This window comes from Oryctolagus cuniculus, chromosome 4 (genome assembly GCF_964237555.1).
Source record: "Oryctolagus cuniculus chromosome 4, mOryCun1.1, whole genome shotgun sequence".
Taxonomy (NCBI): domain Eukaryota; kingdom Metazoa; phylum Chordata; class Mammalia; order Lagomorpha; family Leporidae; genus Oryctolagus; species Oryctolagus cuniculus.
In genome coordinates this window covers 110653461-110678921 of record NC_091435.1, presented here as the reverse complement: position 1 = coordinate 110678921, position 25461 = coordinate 110653461, and the positions used below count along the sequence as shown (strand labels likewise).

The window sequence follows — 25461 nt, the reverse complement described above, 5'->3', positions numbered from 1 at the left end:
CTGGCCACTCCACTTCCCATCCATCTCTCTACTAATGCGCCTGGGAAAAAAAGGCAGCAGAAGATGGTCCAAGTGCTTGGGTCCTTGCACCCATGTGGGAGACCCAGAAGAAGCTCCTGGCTCCTGGCTTCAGATTGGTGCAGCTCTGGCTGTTGCAGCCATTTGGGGAGTGAACCAGCAGATGGAAAATCTCTCACTCTCTCTGTCTCTCCTCCTCTCTCTCTCTAACTCTGCCTTTCAAATATATAAAAAATAAATCCTAGAAAAAATTTGAAGAAAAGAACCAAACGTATCCCTGACATTTCTCTGAGATTCCACCAGAAAGAATGTAGGTGACCATGATTCAGGATGGCTGTGTTTGTAACTCTAGCTGTATTTCTTGCTTTTGTGGTACAGCTTATCTCCTCCCTCCTTAACCTGAACACTACCTCTATTTGTACAATGGTACTACAAGTATATTGGAAAAATCTCCATGGCATTGCCTATACTCTTTAAATGTCTGTATATCAGCCTGGAATAAGCAGATTTTGCCCAACTAAAATGTTAATAATAATTGGGAGAACATGCAGAAGTATGAAACTAGACCCCCTACCTTACACCTTACATAAAAATCCACTCAAAATGGATCAGAGACCCAAATCTATGACCTGACACCATCAAATCATTACAGAACATTGGGAAAAATCTGCAAGACATTGGCATAGGCAAAGGCTTCTTGGAAAAGACCCCAGAAGCACAGGTAATCAAAGCCAAAATTGACAAATGAGATTATATCAAGCTGAGAAACTTGTGCATTGCAAAAGAAACACTCAGCAAAGTGAAATGGTAACCAATAGAATGGGAGAAAACATTTGCAAACTAAGCAACTGATAATGGATTAACATCCAGAATCTATAAAGAGCTCAAGAAATTCAACAACAACAAAACAAACAATCCAGTTAAGAAATGGGCAAAGGAGTTGAACAGGCTTTTTTTTTTTTTTTTTTTTTTTTTGACAAGTAGAGTGAACAGTGAGAGAGAGAGACAGAGAGAAAGGTCTTCCTTTGCCGTTGGTTCACCTTCCAATGGCCACCACGGCCGGTGCGCCATGACCGGTACACGGCGCTGATCCAATGGCAGGAGCCAGGTACTTCTCCTGGTCTCCCATGGGGTACAGGGCCCAAGCACTTGGGCCATCCCCCACTGCACTCCCTGGCCACAGCAGAGAGCTGGCCTGGAAGAGGGGCAACCGGGACAGAATCCGGCATCCCGACTGGGACTAGAACCTGGTGTGCTGGCGCCGCAAGGCGGAGGATTAGCCTAGTGAGCCGTGGCGCCAGCCTAGGCATTTTTCAAGAGAGGAAATTCAAATGGCCAACAGACATCTGAGAAAATACTCAGGACCACTAGCCTTCAGGGAAATGCAAATCAAAGTCACAATGAGGCTTCACCTCATTCCAGTCACAATGGCCCACATACAGAAATCAACAAATGACAAATGCTGGCCAGGATGTGGGGAAAAAGGTACCCTGGTACACCATTGGTGGAAATGTAAACTGGTGCAACCACTGTGGAAGACAGTATGGAGATAACTCAGAAATCTGAATACAGACCTACCATACAATCCAGCCATCCCACTCCAGGGAATTTACCCAAACCAAAATAAAACAGTATATGAGTTATCTGTACCCCAAGTTCATTGCAGCACAGTTCACAATAGGTAAGATATGGAATCAACCCAGATGTGTATCAATTGATGACTGGATAAAGAAATGATGGTATATACACACTCTAGAGTACTGCTCAGCTGTGAAAGAAAAAGAAAGAAAGAAAGAGAGAAAGAAAGAAAGAAAGAGAGAGAGAGAGGAAGGAAGGAAGGATGGAAGGAAGAAAGGAAGGAATCCTGCCTTTCGTAATAAGGTGGTCACAACTGGAAACCATTCTATTTAGTGAAATAAGACAGTCACAAAAAAGACAGATTTCACATATTCTCCCTGATCCTAAGTGGCTAATAGAATACCTGAAATATAATGTATTAGAGTGAAATAGACATCTTGCGAAGCAATGATTTATTGTTTATAGTCCTTGTCTTTTTTGTTGAAGAACAGTGTTTTGTTTTGGTTTGGTTTCTCTTTATATTATTTGCTGAACTCTTTTACTCAGGGCAAGGTTAACTAAAGAATCATTAAGTGTACTGAAAAAAAGATCATTATAGAAATTAAGAGTGGGAATCTGAGGCGGAAGGAAGAGTTGGAGCTTGGGTAGGAGGGAGGATGGGGGGAAGTGCCACTATGTTCCTAAAATGATATAAAGGAAATATATGAAACTTGTATAGCTTAAATAAAATATATAAGTAAAATAATAATAATAATTGGGAGAGAGTGGGAAATAGTAAGTGCCTTGTTGCTTTAACATACATGGATACTTTAAAAAGTTTATGGAAAATGAAATGAAAAGATATCATTTTAGTGCAAAAAACTGAAATCTGGGGACAGCATTGTGGTACAGCAGGCTAAGCCACTTCCTTACAACAATGGCATCCCATATGGGCGCCGGTTCAAGTGCGGGCAGCTGCTCCACTTGCAATCCAGCCCCATGCTAACACGCCTGGAAAAACAGCAGAAGAGTGCCTAGAGAGAACTAAGAACTTGGGCCCCTATACCTACTTGGGAGCTCTAGATGAAGCTCCTGGCTCCTGGCTTCACCCTGGCTGCTGATGGAAGATCTCAATCTCTCTCTTTCTCTTTCTCTCTCTCTCTCTCTGTCTCAGTAACTTTGCCTTTCAAATAAATACATAAAATTTTTTAAACTGCAATCTATATGTTTCATAATATGCACTTTCTGTAAACTTTTTGAAGATCCTTCACTCATTTCCCCTTAACGTAGCTAATGGAGAGCTTGGCAAGTCTTGGAGTCTTAAGAAATATCACATCTGTAACTATTCCTCTCATTCAACAAAAAGTGCCTCCAGTGCTCTCCTTATATCACTGCACAGCTTGCCCAAGACTACCCTCCATGCCAGCCCTCCTCCCCCTCACAGTAACAGCAATTTCCAAATTTTAAACAAGTGAGAAGTTTTCCTTTTCTCTTTACACTTAAAACACACCTGATTCCTAGCAACAGCTTTCCGAGTTTCATCTTTTACCTGATTATCTCAGAAACATTAGTGTCTATTCTGTGCTCTTTCACTATATCATCTTAATTTTAAGTTCTTCTATCTTATTTTTTTCTTCCATCTTATCACTGCTTCTCCTTTTCCCAATCTCTCAAATAATTTGGGTTTTTCCATTTCTGGATTCTTTATGTGGGGGTACTTCAAATAGTTTGTAGAAAATGAAATTAAAGGACAAGTTTATTTGTTGCAAAGATTTTTCAAATTCATACATATGAGGGGCCTTCAGAAAATTCATGAATAATGAGTATTGCAAAAAAAACCTGCATGAACTTCAAATTTTTGCACCAAAGTAAACCCCTCTTCCAATTCTATTTTCCACAAGTATTCAAAGTACACTCAGATGTCTACATAAACAGCTTGCCCTGAGTTCACACAGACACACGCTCTCACAAGGCTATTTGCACGTTATGTGAATGTTCAATGTCTCACAAAAGTTGCTAATGTTGGTTTGTGTTTGCTTCACCCTAAAGGAGGACCAATCAATTAGCCTTTTTAAGTTCTGCTTTAAGCAAGTTATATCAGTCAAAAAAAGTGATACACAACCCTTTAAACAATGCTAATGTATTCTCATGAAAGGATTCATTGACACTTTTACAAGACTAGAGTCTAGTGAAAGCAGGTGTACACAGCCTAACAAAAATGGCATTACACTCTGAGGTTTGAAGGGAGATACACAAGTCATTTTATGTGGTTGGCCTTAGCATAATCTCCTAGAAATGAGGCAGGAGTGAAAAGCCATCTGCTGCAAAGATATGAACACAACTATTTTACTCTCACTATTCCCAGAGTCATACCTGAAACCAACGTGGAGTGATGTTACCCAACAGCTTAATTAATGCTTTTCTACACTGCATTAAATGCATGGTGGTATAGGCCAAGCACAAGAAAAATACTTCTATAGACTCAAGCTGAATCACAGTTGCAGTTTAATCAAAAGCAAATGTGTTATATTAAAAATATACTATAAAATTGTTACACCTTATACAAGAAAAAAAAAATTAGCACTGAAATGTGAATCTAAGTTGGAATGCAATATTGAAATCCTAACAATAGTACATAGATCCAAATGGCATCATTTGATACCAAACTCTTGGGAGTAAATTAAATCATTAATACTTCTTGTTGATCCACATTTCCCTCTTTATTTTTTTAAAGTTTATTTTATTTATTTGAAAGACAGAGTTACAGAGAGGCAGAGGCGGAGGCGGGGGGGGGGGGGGGGGTCTTCCATCCATTGGTTCACTCCCAAGATGGCCACAACAGCCAGAGCTGTGCTGATCCAAAGCCAAGAGCCAGGAGATTTTCCGGGTCTCCCATGTGGGTGCAGGGGCCAAGTGTCTGGGCCATCCTTTACTATTTTCCCAGAAAGCTGGATCAGAAGTGGAGCATCTGGGGCTTGAAATGGTGACCATATGAAATGCCAGCACTGCAGGCGGCAGCCTTACCCGCTATGCCACAGCGCCGGCCCCTCCCTCTTTATTTTTTTAAAGATTACTTATCTATTTGAAAGGCTGAGTGACAAAGAGGGAGAAACAGAAAGAGAGATCTTCCCTCCAATGGTTGTCTCCCCCATTCACAACAGCCAGGGCTGAGCCAGGCACTCCATACAGGTCTCCCATGTGGGAGACAGCAACCCAGGTGTTTGCACTATCATCTGCTGCCTCTCAGGGGCATTAGCAGGAAGGTGGATCAGAAGTCGAGTGGCTGAAACTAGAATTGGTACTCCCATATGGGATGTGGACATGCCACACAGTGGCTTAACCTGCTACACCACAAACACCAAACCCTATTCTGTTTCTTGCCCTGTTTTACACCAGCCTTTGTCCTTCTCAAAACTGTGAAATAGATGAATGGCCTTCTCAAACACCCTTTACCATAAAGCACTTATAAACAAGGGCCATTAGAAAATCAGGAGAGAGGACAAGAATTAATTTACAGTTCTATGAGGGAGCAAAGAGAGCTGTGATTTACATTGCAGACTGGAGCAGTGCTGTGGTCAGATCATAGGTGAAGTGGCAGACTCAAGGCTGCCTGCACGGCCACAAAGTCAGAGTCAGTGGAGATGCACGAACCATTTTGCAAGCGCTCAGAAAGCAACTCTCCATACCAAGCAGCACCCCTACAAAGAACTTCAAACCTTGGTGCAGACAGCACACCTACAACACGTATCAGAATGCGTGAGTATGGGTCCCTCTCTGCTTCCAATTCCAACTTCCTGCTTCATGCACCCTGGGAAGCAGCAAGTGACAGGTCAAGTACTTAGGTCTCTGGTACTGACATGGGAGACCCAGATAGCATTCCAGCTCCTGGCTTCAGCCTGGCCCAGCCCTGGCTATTGAGGGAATTTGGAGAGTGAACCAGCAAATGGAAGATTTCTTTCTCTGTCTCTCTTTTTGTCTCCCTGCCTTTCAAATAAATAAAAATAAATAAGGGCCAATGCTGTGGCATAGTGGGTAAAGCCACTGCCAACAGTGCCGGCATCCCATGTGGGTGTCAATTCGAGTCCCAGCTGCTCCATTTCCGATCCAGCTTTCTGCTATGGCCTGGGAAAGCTGTGGAAGATAGTCCAAGTCCTTGGGCCCCTGTGCCCATGTGGGAGACCTGGAAGAAGCTCCTGGCTCCTGGCTTCAGATCAGCGCAGCTCCAACCATTGCAGCCAACCGGGGAGTGAACCAGTGGATGGAAGACCTCTCTCTCTCTCTCTCTGCCTTTCCTCTCTCTGTGTAACTCTTGACTTTCAAATAAATAAATAGATCTTTAAAAAAACACATAAATAATTTTTTAAAAAGAATTTTGCTCCTTTATCCCAGGGTCCCACCAAGAACCATGCCACTTACTACAGCCTATGTGGCCCTTCGACACAGACACCTCCTCATCTCTGCACCAGTAATTCCCAGCTTTCTGGTATTCAGCTCCAAATGCTGGCTTTGCACCTGCTGTGGGAAAGCCTCAAACATCCTCACCACATTTGGAAGTAGTTCATTAAAGGGGCTCTAAATGCCTATTTTTTAAAAATATTTTTAGAACACTCAAGAGTTTTATAGCACAGGAGAGGCCTATAAAAACGAAGTACTTTGCTAACAGTAGATGGAAGGAAAGTTTTCAAATTAATTTTTAGTGCACATTGTTGCATCTGAGGGTTTTTGTTTAATTTTTTTATAGCGTTAGAGGTTACACTCATCATTTTATTAAAAGATTCAATTGAGGTTAACATTTATGGAGCACCTTTTCTTTGAAGTTACTTGGCTAAGGATTCAAGGATGAATAAGGCATATTCCTAGATAGGAAGCTTATGGTGTGGTGAGACTCAAGCAGCTACCCAGACCCATTGCCAAGGCACCAGGCATCTCAGAGGAGGGAACAACTCGTTCCATGGAGCAGTGGGAGTGCAAGGGTTATGCTGAAGGGTTGGCCAGCAAAGTTTCAAAGGAGAGATGGCAAGTGCTCTGGGTCTTCAGGGATGACTCCAAGTTCTGCAGAGGAGGCTCAGAGGAAGGGGTCTTCTTGGTCTGTGCTAGAGATGCAGCATATGCAAAGGCCTGGAGACCAGGAAGCACAGGGGGCTATTGCAGACCACGAGGTCAGCTGCTGTGCACCAAGGAGCAATGTGTGGTGGGAAGTGTGTGGCATTGGTTCTTGACCATTCTGCTTCCTCCACCAGGTACAGTCTGGCTTACTGGAGTGCAGTTAAAGCAGTATGCAGAAGCACAGTGGCTTTCTACAGTGTTTACCTCCCTGAGAACTCTAAGCACTCAATCCATGAAAAACATCACTCCTGCCCTTATCTTCCCCTCCCCTCCCTCATTTCCTTGCTCCTTCTTGGAACTTTCTCTCCCCTACCCTCCCACTCCAAGCTCTCAAAATGGTCCCTGGAGGAGGAAGAAAAGAAAGATATAAAAATTGTGACACATTTACAATTTTTACACATTTTTTTCATTTTAAAAAGAGTTGTAAATATGAGATTTATATATTTGCTAAGATCACAGTAGTGCTCAGCTGTATGCCTTTGTAATGTAGCACAAGTTTAAGGTTATTTGATGAGATTGGTTCAGGTCTCCATGTATCTCTGTTATAGCATAGACCGGATACCTTCATTTGAAGGAAATCTCACACAAGATTAAATGGGAGACTGTTTGTGAATGTAAAGCTGGGAAGAATGCACTCCAGCTCCCCACCCAGAGCTTTCTAAATGTTGAGTCGATTAACACCACATATAGTGAACTTGTGGCCGATAGCTCCACTCTCCAGCCGAGAGTTTCTGTTGGGACGGGCATTTTTTTTGTTGGTGGTAGTGGTGGATGTTTTTGTTTGTTTGTTTGTTTTTAATTTTTTGAAAGGTGGGTGTTTTGAAGATCTATTTATTTATTAGAAAGTCAGAGTTACACAAAGAAAGCTTCTATCCACTGCTTCACACCCCAGATTGTCTCAACTGCCAAAGCCAAGAGACCACATGGGTGTAGGGGCCAAAATACTTGGGCCATCTTCCGCTGCTTTTCCCAGTTGCATTAGCAGAGAGCTGGATTGAAGTGGGACAGCCAGGACATGAACTGGTGCCCATATGGGATGGCTTTACCTGCTACGCCACAACGCCAGCCCCTGGGACAGGCATGTTTTAGTTGTTCTTAAGGATGAGATCAGACAGGTGTGTGTGTGTGTGTGTGTGTGCGCAAGAACAGACATAAGTGTAAGTCACGCCTTTGTGGAAAGCTGCTCTCTCTCTCCTAGCATCCCCTGCTAAGACTTCAAGAGCACTGCTGCTACCACTACCGAGAGATTAGGGACAAGCAGCATGTTTTGCTGCTGGTCATCCTGGCTCCACCGCTGTCACTGAGGTCTATTTCCTGGGCTTTGCTCTCCCTCAGTTCACCGCTCAGCATGGAGTTAACGGGGACACACTTCAGCACCCCTGCCACTGCTGGGGATCTGTGCGGCACAGGCTGCCCGGCCATCCATCAAAGCAGAGCCCCTCGACAAGGCAGAATGCCAGCTCCACGGCCACCTACCCTCCACCAGCCCGGCCTTGGAGCCCTGCCAAGGAGGGGTCCCTGCCGGTTTCTCCATCGGCCGTTTGAACAAGTCCCAGAACGAGTGGCAGACAGAGCGAGAGTGACTTGTGTCCCCTCCCCACAATGAAGAAAGAAGCCTGTCTTCTCTCCTCAGAGGGGAACACACAGCAGCTCTCTGTCACAACCCCCAAGCCATTTCAAAGTCACCAGCATCTACTGTACCACTCAGGATGAAGGAAAGCCAAACTCAGAACAATACAAGGGGACTTCAAAAGGCTTGTGGAAAATAAAAGATAAGTTGACTTTTGTGCCAAAAAAATTTTGAAATCATAATATCCATTTTCCATGACCTTTTTGAAAATCCCCTCATATAATCTCTGAAAAAAAAATCTTTGCTTGTGGCACAGGTGCAAAGAATTCTTGTAGCAAACAGGGTTTTCTATTGGATCATTTCTCTCTTAATGCCCACAAGTTGTAGGGAGAGACCTATGATTCTCAAAACTATACCCTCAAGTTTATCATCACGAGACTCTGCCCAGCCTGAGGGAGAGAAGCCTTCAACCCCATGTAGAGACAAAACCTGATGTCCATATATATCCATGTCATGGAAAGCACACCGACACCTTCCTCCATCAGCTGTCCAGGTGCAATGTGCACAGCTCTGTTGTGGTGTGATCCAGGGATACACAAAGGGACCCCCAGCCTGGGAGTCAATGCTCTGGCTTTAGATCACAGCCTTGCATCTCAGTGCTTTCATATATGTATGCATGTGTGTGTATATATATATATATATATATATATATATACAGCTAGCATTTCCCATCCTGGAATATCATTCATAAACACCTGTGTGTCACCCAAACAAGAGTTACTTAATGATTTTCATCAAGCACACACTTTTTACCCTTAGATTCATTTTTGAAAACACAATCTCTCTTTTTTTTTTTTTTTTTTTTTGACAGGCAGAGTGGACAGTGAGAGAGAGAGACAGAGAGAAAGGTCTTCCTTTTGCCGTTGGTTCACCCTCCAATGGCCGCCGTGGCCGGCACACCGCGCTGATCCGATGGCAGGAGCCAGGTACTTCTCCTGGTCTCCCATGGGGTGCAGGGCCCAAGGACCTGGGCCATCCTCCACTGCACTCCCTGGCCACAGCAGAGAGCTGGCCTGGAAGAGGGGCAACCGGGACAGAATCCGGCGCCCCGACCGGGACTAGAACCCGGTGTGCCGGCGCCGCAAGGTAGAGGATTAGCCTAGTGAGCAGCGGCGCCGGCCGAAAACACAATTTCAAATGGAAAACCAATACCATTTGCTGTAATAGAATAGTCAGGGGCCGGCACTGTGGCACAGTGGGTAAAGATGCCACCTGTAGTGCCGGCATCCCATACGGGCGCTGATTCAAGTCCCGGCTGCTCCACTTCCAATCCAGCTCTCTGCTGTGGCCTGGGAAAGCAGTAGAAGAGGGACCAAGTCCTTGGGCTCCTGCACTCTTGTGGGAGACCCAGAAGTCACTCCTGGCTCCTGGCTTTGGATCAGCTCAGCTCTGGCCATTGCAGCTAGTTGGGGAGTCAACCAGCAATGGAAGACCTCTCTCTCTCTCTCTCTTTCTCTGCCTCTCCTTCTCTCTGTGTGTAACTCTGACTTCCAAATAAATAAATAAATCATTAAAAAACAAGAATAGTCAAAAGAGGGGAAATTAAACATTGTTATTAAATTTTAGCTAAATTCTATTACCCAACTAAGCTTCTCTCATTGGTGAAGAGAGAAAGTGGTGCATAATAAACTGCATTTATTTTTACAGTTACTAGAAGGACGTAAAGAGTTTGAAAGGGAACAACTCTCACTTCTTAGTTCAAGACTATTGAGAACACAGCCTATGAACCATTAAAGTCACTGCAATTTCCATTCTGGTCTGCACCCTGCACTTTGGGAAACCCACACTAATGATATGGAAATACACGGTTGCATGTGTCTATTTCTGTTGCTGTTGTTCTGCTTTCATTTTTCCCATCTCAAGGAGAACAATGGCATATCATACACTTAGCACCAATTCTGCAAGTCCCTGAGTTTCACGACCTTGTCTACAGCAGCACCTGGCTTGTAGGGAGGGGAAATATACAAACCCAGCTGAGCTGAAACTGAGAGCAAGTAAATGCACTGGCTGTCATCTTTCCTCACTTACTCTTTCCCTTTCACTTCCCTAAAAGCATTCTGGTAAGACTTTACATATACATGTATAAATTCAAAATACAGCTACCAAAAAAGTCTCTTAGAGATCACATGCATGAGATTCATTCAAAACATAGGCTAAAAAAATTCAGTGACATTGTCCTCCATGCAAAATATGCCATGTAGCAAGCATCAGGTCACCCTTTCTTGGGAAAAAATTGTATCGGTTACTCCCTCTACATATAGGATGAGTCAAATGCCAAAGAGGTAAAGATAGTTGCACAGTCACTGAGCATTATCTTGTGTGTGTGTGTGTGTGTGTATTTGACATTTGGGCCAACTCAAAGTCCAGAGAGGGGCCAGCACTGTGGTGCAGCGGATAAAGCCTCTGACTGCAGTGCCAGCATCCCATACAGCACTGTTCTAGTTGGTTGCTCCACTTCCAATCCACCCCCTGCTGTGTCCTGGGAAAGCAGTAGAAGATGGCCCAAGTCCTTGGGCCCCTGCACCCACATGGGAGACCTGGAAGAAGCTCCTGGCTCCTGACTTTGGGTCAGTGCAGCTCCGTCCATCGTGGCCAACTGGGGAGTGAACCAGCAGATGGAAGACCTCTCACTTTCTCTCTCTCTCTCTTTCTTTCTGCCTCTCCTTCTCTGTGTGTGTGTGTGTGTAACTCCAATTTTCAAATAAATAAATCTTAAAAAAAAAAAAGTCCAGCGGAATGAAGACAACCAAGATTTTATATAAGAAATGAAGAACTTAAAATTCCAGACTCCAAGCCCGTGCTCTTGAAGCAAACGGTGGGTTGGTCATAGTCACAGCTTTCATAGACGGATGGACACTAGAAATGCTGTTTTATTTGCAATATCATTAAGCCTGATGTTCCCTAAATTCCTAATGAAATTCATGAAAACCCATGTCAGTCAACTCATCCCAAAGCTCTTTATTATTATTTGGTTTGATTTTCTGGGGCCCTAGCTGGACAATAATGGTAAATCAGAAGGAAAAAACTCAGATGGACATTTTTGAACATTTTATAGGATGCTTGTCTGTCCTATGCTCTGTATATCTTGGCCAAAGATTCTCCAACACTAAGTTAATTGTCTCAACCAATAGCATCAACACATGCTGTGCACTGAAGGGGACCAGCAATGAACCCATCATCTACTTTCCATCCCACATAGCTTCCAGGTCAATCTTTTCTGTAATAATCTGGAGACTGAGAATATATTTGAAGCAACACAGAATTCTGTGAACATTGCCTATTCTCCAAAGGCTTTTTTTAATTCACAAAACAGGAAGTTCCAAACCATTGAAACTCACCAGTATATTTGTTTGAAAGCCTTCTGGAACAACAAAACAGTACATGCCTATCCAGGCAAGCAGACTATTATAAAAGCAGATGTTTTGCTCACTTCCACCTCAGAGAAACACGTTGTCAATGTGGTTAACATGTTCTAGCCATTTAAAAAGGCTTCTTGGGAACAGCAGTGAGATAACTCAAGTACAATACGATCCTTATGTTCCCATTTATCTAACCCTTGTACATCTTGGCAGAAGATAAATGTGTGTGTGTGTGTGTGTGTGTGTGTGTGTGTAAAACAGAAAGAAAGAGACTGGCAGCTGAGCTACTCACTACTCTCTCCAAAACGTCAACCCCCAGGAGCAGGATTCAGAACCACAGGTGCGTGGTGTGAAGGCTTCACATTCGAGGCTTGTGTCCCTCCTGACAGCTTACTGCGCGCGGCAAGCACATCGTTCATCTGCGTGCTGCCCTCCGATCAAGCACTGGGAAGAAAGTCCCCAAAGGATCCCAACATCCACTGCGGGGGCCTCCATGTGTCGCTCCCAGTGATCCACCCTCCTTCTGTCTTGGGTAAAACGACTGTGTTTCAGGCCAAACAACTCAAGAAAAGAGGCTGGGGTTGGGTGGCCAGAAAAAGGTGACAGAGGAAAAAGGAAGCCCCACAAAAGACAAGGGGACCGGGAACAGTGAGAGCAGAAACAAAGTCAGAAAAAGGAAGAGAAGGGAGGAAGATGGCCTTTGTCACCTCAGCAAAAGAGACAGAAGAAGTGTGTGTCCGCAGCACCGTCCTGCTGTTAGAGAGCTCATCCCACAAAACGGGCATTGAACACGGTCCTGAGCTGGACCACCAGCCTCCAGCACGGGGGCAGCTGGAGCAAACCCGTGCAGATGCTCCGTAGCATCACTATAGGAAATGGAAACCACATGAGTGTCTGAATTACTGTGGGTCTTCCCAAAACAAACAGTTGTTCAGATAAATACTCCCAAGTCTCCAGAACACACACACGCACACACACACACACACCCCCTAGGCTGGCGACGAGATTAACGAGTCTATTAGCCAGTGTGAAAAGGACAGGTTATATCTCTTATTTAGAGTTGCTGAGATCATACTCCAGAAGCTTTTCAAAAACTAATTTCTATAAAAGTCACCACGAAACCCACCCCGCTTGCTTACTAACTCAGAACTTCCACTGATAGCTAATTTGATGATGCTAACCAAACCTCGTTGCAAAGAGTACACACAAGCAAAAAGTGAAAGGCAAAACAACTCCAGCCCACATTTCTCTCTCTCAGACATCTCAGTGCCACCCAAGCAGCACCAGAAGTGCAAGGCGGCCAGACATCAGCAGGATTTGAACCAAGGGCCAAAGGGTCTCTTTCTTTAAACGCCTGCCTGGGGCCATGCAAACCCAGAGTTTAACCTTATGCTACTGGGGCAATGTTCTTTTGGGAGTACTTAAACTTAAATTACTCTTAAATCACTCCTCTGCACGGGACACACCCAAATCTTGGCAGTGAACCAGAGTCAGGATGCACCGCCCAAGACCCACGGTTCAAACCTGGAACTTGAAAGGCCTCAAAATCCAAAAAGCAAACACAGCTTCGTAATCACTGTTTTAGAGCATCTGCTTCCTCTATCTCCAGCACCTTGTTTTTCTGTGGGGTAGTTTTCAGTAGAAGTAAGGAGTGAAATGCAATGGGGTGGGGAGAGCGCCACAGTGGGTTGTTTTGTTGTTTTTTTTTTTTAACTGCAGCAGAGCTAAGGAGGTTCTTGTGCAGAGAATAGACAGAGCACAGCACAGGCCTGGGCTGCCTTCCGGAATGCTAGGACTTTGGTGAGTGACTGAACCTCTGTTTCTATTTGCTCATCTGTAAGATGAAGATAATGGCAATGTCTAACTTACAGGACTATCGTGAGAATTAAATAAGTTCATATACCAGGGTACTTCAAAATGTTCATGGAAAATGGAAGTAAAAAGATACGTTTAGGGGCAGGGATTTGGCCTAGTGGTTAAGAAGCCAGTACCTGGCCTCGAGTCCCAGCTGCAGCTCTCAGTTCCAGCCTTCTGCTAATGGAGGAGTAGGTGATGGATCAAGTACCTGGGTCCTTGCTACCCAGATGAAATTCCAGGTCCCTGGCTTTAGCCTGGCCCAGCTCCAGCTTTGCAGGCATTTGAGAAGTGAACCAGTGGATAGGAACACTTTCTCTCTCTCTCTCTCCTTTCAAACAATAATAATTTTTTACAAAGGTAAATTTCTTTTTCTATGAAAAGTTTAGCAATCCACATATGGTTTTTTTCATAATACATATTTTTATGAACTTTTCAAGACCCTTCACATGTAAGAGCTGAGAATGACTACTAGCTTTATTATTATTATCATTGTTATTATTCTTTTATTTACAAAGTGTGGTTACTTCCTATTGGCTACCAAGATAAAAACACACACTGCTGGTACAGCATTCAAGGTTGGAACCAACCCCCCACTCACTTTTTCAGTCTCATCTCCCACTACTACCTAACATACACCAAATGCTTAAAACAAACGAGATAATTAATAATTTCTTGGACATACAGTGTACTTCAAAAAGTTTATGGAAAACAGAATTAAAAGATGAGTTTAATTTCATGCAAAAAACTTTGAAATGCGGACATGTTTTTTTGTTTTGTTTTGTTTTGTTTTAAAGAGTATTTGAGAGGCAGAGTTACAGACAGAAAGGGGGAGAGACAAAGAGAAAGGTCTTCCATCTGCAACAGCCTGAGCTGGGCCTATCTGAAGCCAGGAGCCAGGAGCTTCTTCTGGGTCTCCCAAGTGAGTACAGGGGCCCAAGTACATGGACCATCCTCTGCTGCTCCCCCAGGCACATTAGCAGCGAGCTGGATGGGAAGTGGAACAGATGGGATTAGAACTGGCACCCATACGGATGCCGGCACCGCAGGCAGAAATGTGAATTGTGAGGGAAATGTAAAGAAAACTGAGCTGAGTTGGAGACTTATGGGATAAAGGATACTTCAAAAAGTTTTTGGAAAATGGAATTTAAAAATAAGTTTATTTCAAGGCCGGGCCGCGGCTCACTAGGCTAATCCTCCGCCTTGCGGCGCCGGCACACCGGGTTCTAGTCCCGGTCGGGGCGCCGGATTCTGTCCCGGTTGCCCCTCTTCCAGGCCAGCTCTCTGCTGTGGCCAGGGAGTACAGTGGAGGATGGCCCAGGTGCTTGGGCCCTGCACCCCATGGGAGACCAGGATAAGTACCTGGCTCCTGCCATCGGATCAGCGCGGGGTGCCGGCCTCAGCACGCCAGCCATGGTGGCCATTGGAGGGTGAACCAACGGCAAAAGGAAGACCTTTCTCTCTGTCTCTCTCTCTCTCACTGTCCACTCTGCCTGTCAAAAAAAAAGTTTATTTTGGTGCAAAAGCTTCATAGGAAATTCGTATAATGAAAATAACTGGGGGCCAGTGCTGTGGTGTAGTAGGCTAAGCCTCTGCCTATGATGTCAGCATCCCATATGGGTGCCGGTTCAAACCCTGGCTGCTCCACTTCCAATCCAGCTCTCTGCTAATGGCCTAGGAAAGCAGTGGAAGATGGCCCAAGTGCTTGGGTCCCTGCACCCATGTGGAAAACCCTGGCTTCTGGCTTTGGATTGACTCAGCTCCGGCCTTTGGGGCCATTTGAGGAATGAGCCAGTGGGTGGAAGACCTTTCTCTTTGTCTCTCCCTCTCTCTGTCTGTAACTCTACCTCTCAAATAAATAAATAAAATCTTAAAAAAAAACCTGGAGTTACTATCATTCACAATAATGTATCATATATTATACAAAGAACTGGCAGAGAGAAGCTGGTAGGCTTCAAATACAAAGAAAAGATAATAAAATGGATTTTGTCTGGCTTCCTCTTCTGATTGACTTAGACTCATTTACGTTGAGATAATGGATTGTACCTCTTAAAAATGTGCATGTATTACATGTCAATCAAAACTTTTTTTTAAATTTAAGAAAGAAAAAATAATAATCAATATAGCACAAAATACCCTGGATCATGTTCTGACTAATCTAGACTATATAGGGATGAATCATTTTCATAATTAATTTATTTCTTTATTGCACCCTAATATAATGCTAGCTTTTTAGAAACCGCATGATATCCCTTACTCATTTACAGCTTCTGTTCAACTAATTATTCTTCACTTAAATTTGTTGTCAATCCTTCCCATAATTATGCAATTAATTCTTTAAATCTAAATGAACAATATTACATTTGTCTAGTGTGTGATAAGGCAGAGTTCTGAGTTGACAAAATAATTTGGCACATACTTTGTTATCTTTTGTATTGGCTATATCTCCCGGTGAAGTCATCTGAAAAACTCAAGAGGCATTCTATCTGCATCAGGGATTCTAATGTGAAATAGTATAGGACAAGGACAGACGACTACAGCCATCCACCATACAGTCTCCCCAGCCTGACAGATCCACAGACCTTTAGATACGGTTATTTCAACAGCTGTCTAACTCATGCAGCCCACTTTCATGGCCTTATCCACAAAGACATATGAAACTCTGTAATGCTTTCCTAAAACCAAGGTTTTCGATATCTACACCATTTTCCCTACTGAGAACATTTTTTAAAAGATGAAGAGGGTTATTTGATAATTACCACTCTTTTTTACTGCTTCAAAACAATGCTTGGATACATTTTTCATGGAATAGAAAGAAGAAATAGGAGATTGATGAAGGAGGCTCAAAATTCAGTGATGGGAAGAAGCCCAGAGATTCTTGAGATGTTTTTTCCTGAAACTAAGGGTCAGATGAACTTCTAAAGACAATTCAGCCACTCCTTAGCAGTTTATAACTGCTGCTCAGGACAGCACACCTCCTGGAACCTTTAGACTTTCAAAGGTTTTTAATTCTATTCCAAATTGAGCTCCCAGACTATGTCAGGTGAGCCATGCAGCAGACAGGAAGAGCGAAGATCTCCTGGGCTTGATTTCCTGATATTTTAAAATATCTTCAGTCATAACAATTTCACATTCCTGACCTGGGACTCCTATCCACTGAGAAAAGCATTTCCCTATTCTCACCATGATCCAAAACAAACATGGACAACTTCTGAATAGAGCAGAGTTTTCTGTGACCAGACCTGGTCTAACATTTCAGTCTGAGATCTGTGCATTGCTAGAATAGACTACAGTAGATGGTCTCCAAAAAATGTACCCCCATACTCTACCACGCACTAAGAATCCTACTATCCATGTCCTTGAGAAATCCTCTCCCCTTGAATCTGGATTGGCTCTGTGACATGCATTTGACTAGTAGGATACAGCAGAAATGACAAAGCATGACTTCAATGCCAGGTCCTTAAAAACCTTGTAGTTTGGGCCGGCGCCGTGGCTCAATAGGCTAATCCTCCACCTTGCGGCGCCGGCACACCGGGTTCTAGTCCCGGTCAGGGCGCCGGATTCTGTCCTGGTTGCCCCTCTTCCAGGCCAGCTCTCTGCTATGGCCAGGGAGTGCAGTGGAGGATGGCCCAAGTGCTTGGGCCCTGCACCCCATGGGAGACCAGGAAAAGCACCTGGATCCTGGCTCCTGCCATCGGATCAGCGCGGTGCGCCGGCTGCAGCAGCGGCCATTGGAGGGTGAACCAACGGCAAAAGGAAGACCTTTCTCTCTCTGTCTCTCTCTCTCACTGTCCACTCTGCCTGTCAAAAAAAAAAAAACAAAAAACAAAAAAAAAACCTTGTAGTTTGGAATGTTCCACCCAGCAATCTAGCCGACAATTTGTAAGACGTCCAAACCATATGGAAAAGCTATGTGCAATCACTCCACGGGGAGGTCATTTGGCACAGCAGTTAAGATGCCTGCAATCCCTATGGAGTACCTGGTCCAGGTTCCCACTACTCTGCTTCTGATCCAGCTTCCTGCTAATGCACACCCTGCGAAGCAGCAGATGATGGCTCAAGTTCTTGGCCCACTGCCACCCACATGGGAGACTTAGGTTAAGTTCCCAGCTCCTGGCTTCAACATAGCCAGGTCCTGACTGTTGTAAGCATCTGTGGATTAAACTAGAGTATAAAAGAGTTCCTCTCTCTCTGCCTTTAAATAAAATTAGCATAAATAAATTTTTTAAATTTTTTAAAAACACATACTCTAGAATGTAGAGAGCCACAGTGAAGCTCTGACAGACAGGAGCTGCAGTCATTTGAGCCACTTTGAACCTCTAGTTCAGTAGTCTTCCAATATTGGACCACAACAACATGGACCCCAAGCAAGAACCATGCAGCTGAATTAAATCAACACCTAAAATGTCAAAAAAAAAAAAAAAAAAACAAAACAAAAAAAACAATAAATCTATGTTTCAGTTAGTTAATTACCCAGAAATTGGTAACTGGAATCAGATCCAAGGGAGACCCTGTGAATGCCAGAATCTACTCTGTTCTAGGCCTGGGAGGGCCGAAGTTGACTCTGGGACCCAAAGACCTACAGCCAGTGAACCTCAGAAATTGGAGTCCTATGAATAACTTCAAACTCAGAAATAAAGAAAATTTGGAAGAACTTAGTTCTCTGGAACTGTGTCCAAGCTCAGGTTATTGGGGAATATCACACAATCATATAATCTGACTTAACATTAAATCCACTCAAATGGAATGTCATTAAATCACAAATTTATTAACTTTTAAAAGCTTGAAATAAGTTCTTTAACTTTCAGAGTTTTAATTGGATTGGAGGATCTACTCTTCAAATTTAAATCAATAGATGTTTATATTCATGGGCTTATAAAATATTAAAAAACACCACTCATTCCTATTGTTCCAGGTGCAGAGCAAGGTAATGGGTATGCAATTGGGGTCAAAGGGGACACAGCATCTACTCTCATCAAGCATGGAATCCAGTATCAGAGATGGGCTCTGCAAAGTAAACAAACAAATGTCTCCAACTTTGACATGGAGAACAGCAATAAAGAAGTGGGGGCGGCAGAGGAAATTCTGATCAAGGACATCGCTCTGGCAAAAAATACTCAATCTAACACCTGGAGGATAAGAAAAGTTCCCAAAGCACTTCATATAAGTTCAAGGACTTGATAATTAAGCTCTTATGTAATAGATAATTATAGTGAACTGTACTCTTTTCCATTGGTTTGCCTATGCATTCAGAGCACTTAAAACTCTGCTGCTGGCATTTGGATCCCATTTCTGTGATGTCTTAAAGCCTTCTTCTTCCTAACTGCTCATCTTCCTCTCATTCATCTGCTTCGTCTTATTCCTCAAGATTCCCCCAATGTGAACACAGAATTTAGTTCTAGTTCTGCACCCAGCCCTTCATGTGGCATTCCTGAACATATCCTCCTGACATAATCCCCAGCTGTTGTCCTGTACATGACTGAAAATATCTGCCTCTGAAACCATGCTGCATCACCCTGAGAAAGGGCTCCTGACCTCATATCCCACTTGAGCCTTGGCCCTCACCTGTTCCTCCAGAGAAAGAAACTTGACATCCTACAAGTAATCACGTATTTACCAGCTTATAGTTTTCTGAAATTATTTTCAAGTAACAAATGGACTTTGGATCACATCAACCCGTCTGGGAGGCAATGGAGGGCTCACACATCTGCTTCAGCACAAATCAATGCCTGCCTGACATCAAGACCAGCTTTTCCGGTGTGGTTGACATGGTTAATTGCCTCCCCAATATTCACTCCATTCCTCTCCCTTTGTGCTGTGTGGGTGGGATTAACATCTGTGGCGGAGTGGGCTGGCAGACCACCAAAGATCCATGCTCCCTTCCACAGTGTGGAGTGCATGCTGGGAAGCAGATGCTCAACCAAGACAGCGTCTCACACTTGACATTTCTCTTGGCCTGGTGACTATTCTCACTCATAGAATGTGGGCAGAAGGTTGGCGCTGCGGCTCACTAGGCTAATCCTCCGCCTTGCGGCGCCGGCACACCAGGTTCTAGTCCCAGTCAGGGCGCCGGATTCTGTCCCAGTTGCTCCTCTTCCAGGCCAGCTCTCTGCTGTGGCCCAGGAGTGCAGTGGAGGATGGCCCAGGTTCTTGGGCCCTGCACCCCATGGGAGACCAGGAGAAGCACCTGGCTCCTGGCTTCAGATCAGCTCGGCAGCGGCCACTGGTGGGGGGGATGAACCAATGGAAAAAAAAAAAAAAAGGAAAAAAGGAAGACCTTTCTCTCTGTCTCTCTCTCACTGTCCACTCTGCCTGTAAAGAAAAAAAAAGAATGTGGGCAGAAGTCACCTGTGTAGTTCCACGCTAAAGTAGTTAAGAAGTGGGTATGTCTTTCTCAAAAGCTCTCCCCTTCTAAGTCAACAACATGAGTCACTATGCACTTACTCCTCATGTAGGATCTCTGTCCTTAATGTGTTGTACAATGCGAATTAATGCTATAACTAGTATTCAAACAGTATTTTACACTTTGTGCTTTGGTGTGGGTGCAAACTGTTGAAATCTCTACTTAATTTATACTAAATTGATCTTCTGTATATAAAAATACTTGAAAATGAATCTTGATGCGAATGGAATGGGAGAGGGAGCAGGAGATGGGAGGGTTGCAGGTGGGAGGGAAGTTATGGGGAGGAAAAAGCCATTGTAATCATAAACTGTACTTTGGAAATTTATATTCATTAAATAAAAGTTTAAAAAAAAAACAAAGCTGAAAAAAAAAGCTCTCCCTCTTAAAGATGTACTTATTTATATATTTACCTGAAAGACATAGTGACAGAGTAGAAAGAGAGATCCAGAGAGAGAGAAGGAGATACAAGGGGAGAGAGAGCTTCCATCAGCTGGTTAACTCCCCAAATGCTGGCAATAGGTGGGGCTGTGTCAGGACATAGCCAGGGGCAGGACTCCACCCAGGTCTCTCACATGGGTGGCAGGAACCCAAGTACTTGGGCCATCATCTGCTGCCTTCCAGGTTCATTAGCACAAAGATGGATCCGAAATGGAAGTGGCACTCAATCCCAGGCACTCAGATATGGGAGGTAGCCCACAGCACCACAATGCCCCCACTGCAGATTTAACATAATTCAGAGTTCATGAAATTCTATGTATTAATATAAGATATATAATTGGCACATGAATAAAACATAAATCAAAGTTCACAAATATTTATAACTACATCAGTCAGAATAGGCTAAGTGATGCTGCAGTAATAAGTAACCCAAAATCTCTGTGGCTTATTTTAAAAGTATATTTCTTGTTAATGTCATTTTATGTGTTCACTCTGGGTCAACTATGTCTCACCTCCATCTCTCCCCTGGACTTAGGCTGCTAAGATACCCTCTATCTGTAACATTCCTGCTCTCAAGACACGGGGGAAAAGATAAAACACAGGTGAATCACATGCAGAATCTTAAAAATTTCTGTCATATATATTTGCAGAGGAAACCTGGAGTTACAGCCAATCACAGCCACGGAAGTAGAATTCTCCCCAAGAAGAGACAGTGGATATTTAATTTGCATGCCATTCAAATATTTTACTTAAAGTTTTAATTCAAAAAATCATTCAAATATTTTATTTAAGCAATAAAAGTCTGTCACAGTACCTAAAGTTGATAAGCCCTAAATTCCCTATTGACAAAAACAATGAGAACCCTAAAGAATAATCAGATTCCACCTCACCATATACTGGCCCAGAGATCATAATCTGAAAACAAATTCATCCAAGACTGAAAGAAATCAGAATGTTAACGAACAAATTATCCACGAAATCTCCTTCAAAATATTGTCTTTTACTTTTCTAAAATATTGATGATTACTACTAATGGGCTGGTCAGTAGGGGGCAGAACCAGAAAAATATTGATGTTTAATGGACCCAGAGGAGAATGCTACCTACAGGAATATGTCCTACCTGTGTGCACTATTCTAATATGTGACAGCAGTCGGCAAGGGGTGGTGATGAAGGACTGAAGAGAAAGATTTACTGAGGATTTCAAAGTGCTAAGCACAGTACAAATACAATCTCATGGAGACATCACAACACCCCTGTGAAGTAAGTGCCCTCATCTCTGTCTTACAAAGGTGAAGGAGATGTCCAAGGTCTCAGAGTTGCTAAGCAGCAGGCACAGATGCAAACATGTGTCCTGCCCCCGAAACCTAGACCTCCCTTACATCAAGGTTTTCCAAGTATACATCACTCTCCCTCAGCCAACTGGCAAATGCTGTGGAGAATAGAGCTCAGCGCATTCTCTCCTGCAGAAACCCTGAAGCCTGCTGCCAACTACCTGGAGCCCTAGCACTTACATCCCAGGCCTCTGTGGGCAGGAAGAGACAGCTGGGGGAAGCAGAAGTCTTCCCTTATGGATCTCTGCCCCCTGGGAAGCAAACAGCCACCCTAAGACTGAAGTTAAGGAAAATAGGATGGTGGCCAAAAACAGATGGTTTCCAGTGATCATGAAAGGTTCATTTGGTAAAAAACTCATCCCAGGGCAAGACTGGGAGTCAGGAGACCAGATTCTGAGTTCTAAGGAATCAGCTACGGTGGCAGCTATGAAAAGAAGAAAGCACTTAGAGCGCTTAGAGTTATCTCAGGACAAGGTAGGCTGACAGAAGATTAATCAGTGTACTGACTACTCTGTTTGCACAGGGCACAGCTCCGGATGAGTCAGCACTTCTGGGTGACTTTAACCCCGCAGAGCCAACTCCTTACTGATAAGGCTGCACCTTCCGATGGCTCTGGCTCCTGTGCAACAGGAGGTTTGGCTCTGGTCACTGAAGGCTTCCCTGCATGTCTGTCGTGTTGCCTATAACCTGCAAGTATGGGGCATCCTCCCAAGCACTGCCTTCAAAGGAGCTAGAGGACCAGGTAGACAAATGCAGTCTCAACAAGGAAGCCATTTCTCAGCTTACAAAGCAGTGGCCAATGTATCACGTCATTTAAATCTCATGCCAATTCGGTGAAAGAAACATTTCATTCCCACTTCAGAGATGAGAAAATTGAGGTTTGGAGATCCTAACTATTTGTCCAAAGTCTCACAGCTGGTAGCAGAAGCAGAATCTGAATTTGGGTCATCTAGCAATACAATATTCCCCCAAGGAAAGAATAAATAAGGAGAATGACTATGGGCACCAGCAAAGCAGAATGTACTAGAATGGAGAAGACGGTCCATATGACAGCTGTAAAATTATTTCAAGGAGAAATGAAGACAAATTGGAATTAAGCTCTCTTTTAATTATACATTTACCAGTGATCTGTCATTGAGAAAGAACTAATACATAGCGTATCAATTTTCAGTAAATATAAATGGCAAATAAGGCATTTAATGAATTGCAAATGACAGTGTTTCTAAGAGTAGTTATCAATCACAAGCAAGGACCTTCCCATTTATTAATCACATATTTCATTGCAGTGAAGAATCTAATGGAATGGCTGAAAGAAAATGCAGGGATGGTGTGGATGGTGGCTGGGGAAGGGGAGCATGAAAAATACAACTCCTGCTTTATCCACCTCAAATGAGAAGTGAAGACCCAGGAAAAGGAAAACACTTGCAAATGGGATTTTAAAAAGATGACGGATGAAACATGATGAAAAATGCAGCATAGGATCTGTAGCCAGGTAACAAGAGAAAAGGGAAGAGGAAAAAAAATCTTAGCCAGAGGTGAAGAGCAGTGCAGAGAAGACAAGAGAAAAAGCCAACAGCTGGGAAAGAGTCACTGTGGCCATGGAGAGTGCTCCATGTTGCCCAATTACCCGGATAGTGAGCCTATCTCAGATACTTTCCCTGCCCAGAGTTTTATTCAAAACAACGACTTTTAAAGAAGGGGGAAAAGTACTCTCACACTCCCTTCTCCTGCCTCCTCCCGCCAGCGGGAAAAGTACTCTCACACTCCCTTCCCCTGCCTCCTCCTGCCAGCCTACCAAAAACAACCAGGAAGTTTCTTCAGTCAACCTAAGGATTTCAGTGGCATTGTAAAGTCTTAGCTGTTTGTTCTGAATATGCTAGGAAAGCCACCACATTAGGGATTCAGGATAGTGGGAAACGTATAGGGCACTGAACACTGTCTCTCAAAGCTATTATGGAAGGCACGGTTCAAGAAAGAAAGATCTGGAATTGTAAACTACAAAAGAAAGTGGAAGAGGGCATGAAATGTCTCCAAATAATTCCTGTAATCAGTCAATCAAGTGTAGCCAGTCTTACAATTTTTAAATTACCAAATGAGTTTATCCACTTAGTCCAGGCTAGAAATGTCTGTCATCAACTCTGAAGCAAAGCAAATTGGCATTTTTCTCAGGGAGCCTTTGATTCAACTTATTCAAATAACATTGCAAATGTATGAAGATGGAGTCTAATTAAGTTACATCAGTCAGCAATATGATTTTGTTAAACTTCCTTTTCATAGAACTATGAATGGAAATATCTGAGTCCCCAAAAACACACATTTGAATGTTGAATTATTAGTACTGTTTTCTAAACAAATGCTCCCACCACATTTGCTCCACCTTACACATCCCCTCTTCTACACACCTATGTTTTTCTTCCACATCCTCACTTCTGCCATCCTGTCTTCTACCTCACCACTCCCAAAACCCAGAGGGAAGAAAAGTGTGAATGAGCAAAAACCAATCTTGTTATTACTACCATTTCCTTCTGCTTACTCTTAAAACAGAAGCTCCACTTGCAAAATTATTGAAAGAATATTTCATCCAAACTTATTCATCAGGTGGAAGCTTCAAAGTTATTAATAATAGTGGGCATTTATCCTAGCAGTTGACACCCATGTTCCATATCTGAGTTCCCAGGTTTAATACCCAGCTGTGGTTCCTCACTCTCGCTCCCCACCAATGCAGACCAAGAGAGGCAGGTGATGACTCAAGTGAGTGAGTCTCTGCCACCCATGTGGGAAACCTGGAGTGAATTCCTGGCTCCCAGCTTTGGCCTAATCCAGCTTGGTTGTTGCAGACATTTGAGGAGTGAATCAGCAGATGGGAAAAAGTTCTACACTCCTCTCCTCCCTCACCTCCACTGCCTCTCAAATAAATAAATAATAATTTAAAAGAAAAAAATTAGGGGACAGTGTTGTAACTTAATAGGCTAAGCCTCTACCTGTGGCACTGGTATGGGAGTCAGCTTTTGTCCTGGCTACTCCTCTTCTGATCCAGCTCTCTGCTTATGGCCTGGGAAAGCAGTGGAAGATAGCCCAAGTGTTTGAGTCCCCGCACCCAGGTGGGAGACCCAAAAGAAGCTCCTGGCTTCTGGCTTCCAATCGGCCCAGCTCTGGCCATTGTGGCCATTTGCAGGGTGAACCAGCAGATGGAAGACCTTTCTCTTTTTTGTCTTCCTCTCTATATATAACTCTGCCTCAAATAAAAAAATAAAATCTTTAAAAACAAACAAAAAAAATTAACTGGCACCTTTACAACCCTAGCCTGATCTCAGCCTTTCATCACCAGTAAGCTGTGAATACTGGGACTGTCCATTTAGAACCTAAACTTTCTTTTTTATTTCAATGGCATTTAATGATCTCCATAGAAAAAAAAACAATATTTACCATGCAAAAAGGAAATGAATAGTTTTGCATAATGAAAAAAAAATGTCCCTCAACTAGAGATGTTCAACTCTCATAAGTTGCAAAATTTCCTTTGATGGCAGTGGATAGGTACAGTCTAGCAACCAAGAAAGAGGAGTGTCAGGATTCTCTTCCCAGTTCCACCCCTCTTTTTATGAGAGGCCTGGAGAAAGTTACCCTCATTTGCCTTATTCCAAGCCTCACTTGCAGGAAAGAATCATTCTATTTTCTCTAGTTCCCCATATAGCAAGTGAAAAAAAAAAAAAAAAACTATTACATTGTAGCTTACCATGCTCTTAAAACACACAAATTATCTCAAA

At 43.4% G+C, this 25461-nt stretch overlaps 1 protein-coding gene and 1 long non-coding RNA gene across 9 annotated transcripts in view; both read right to left on the bottom strand.

Annotated features, from left to right (window-relative positions):
• MECOM (MDS1 and EVI1 complex locus) overlaps positions 1-25461 on the bottom strand; it is a 597402-nt gene that overhangs the window by 551198 nt on the left and 20743 nt on the right. The window lies entirely within an intron of this gene.
• On the bottom strand, positions 15033-25411 carry LOC138849342 (uncharacterized). Its single transcript, XR_011388067.1, has 2 exons — positions 17363-25411; positions 15033-16992 (listed from the first exon to the last, which is right to left on the bottom strand). It is a non-coding gene; the product is annotated as an uncharacterized lncRNA (long non-coding RNA).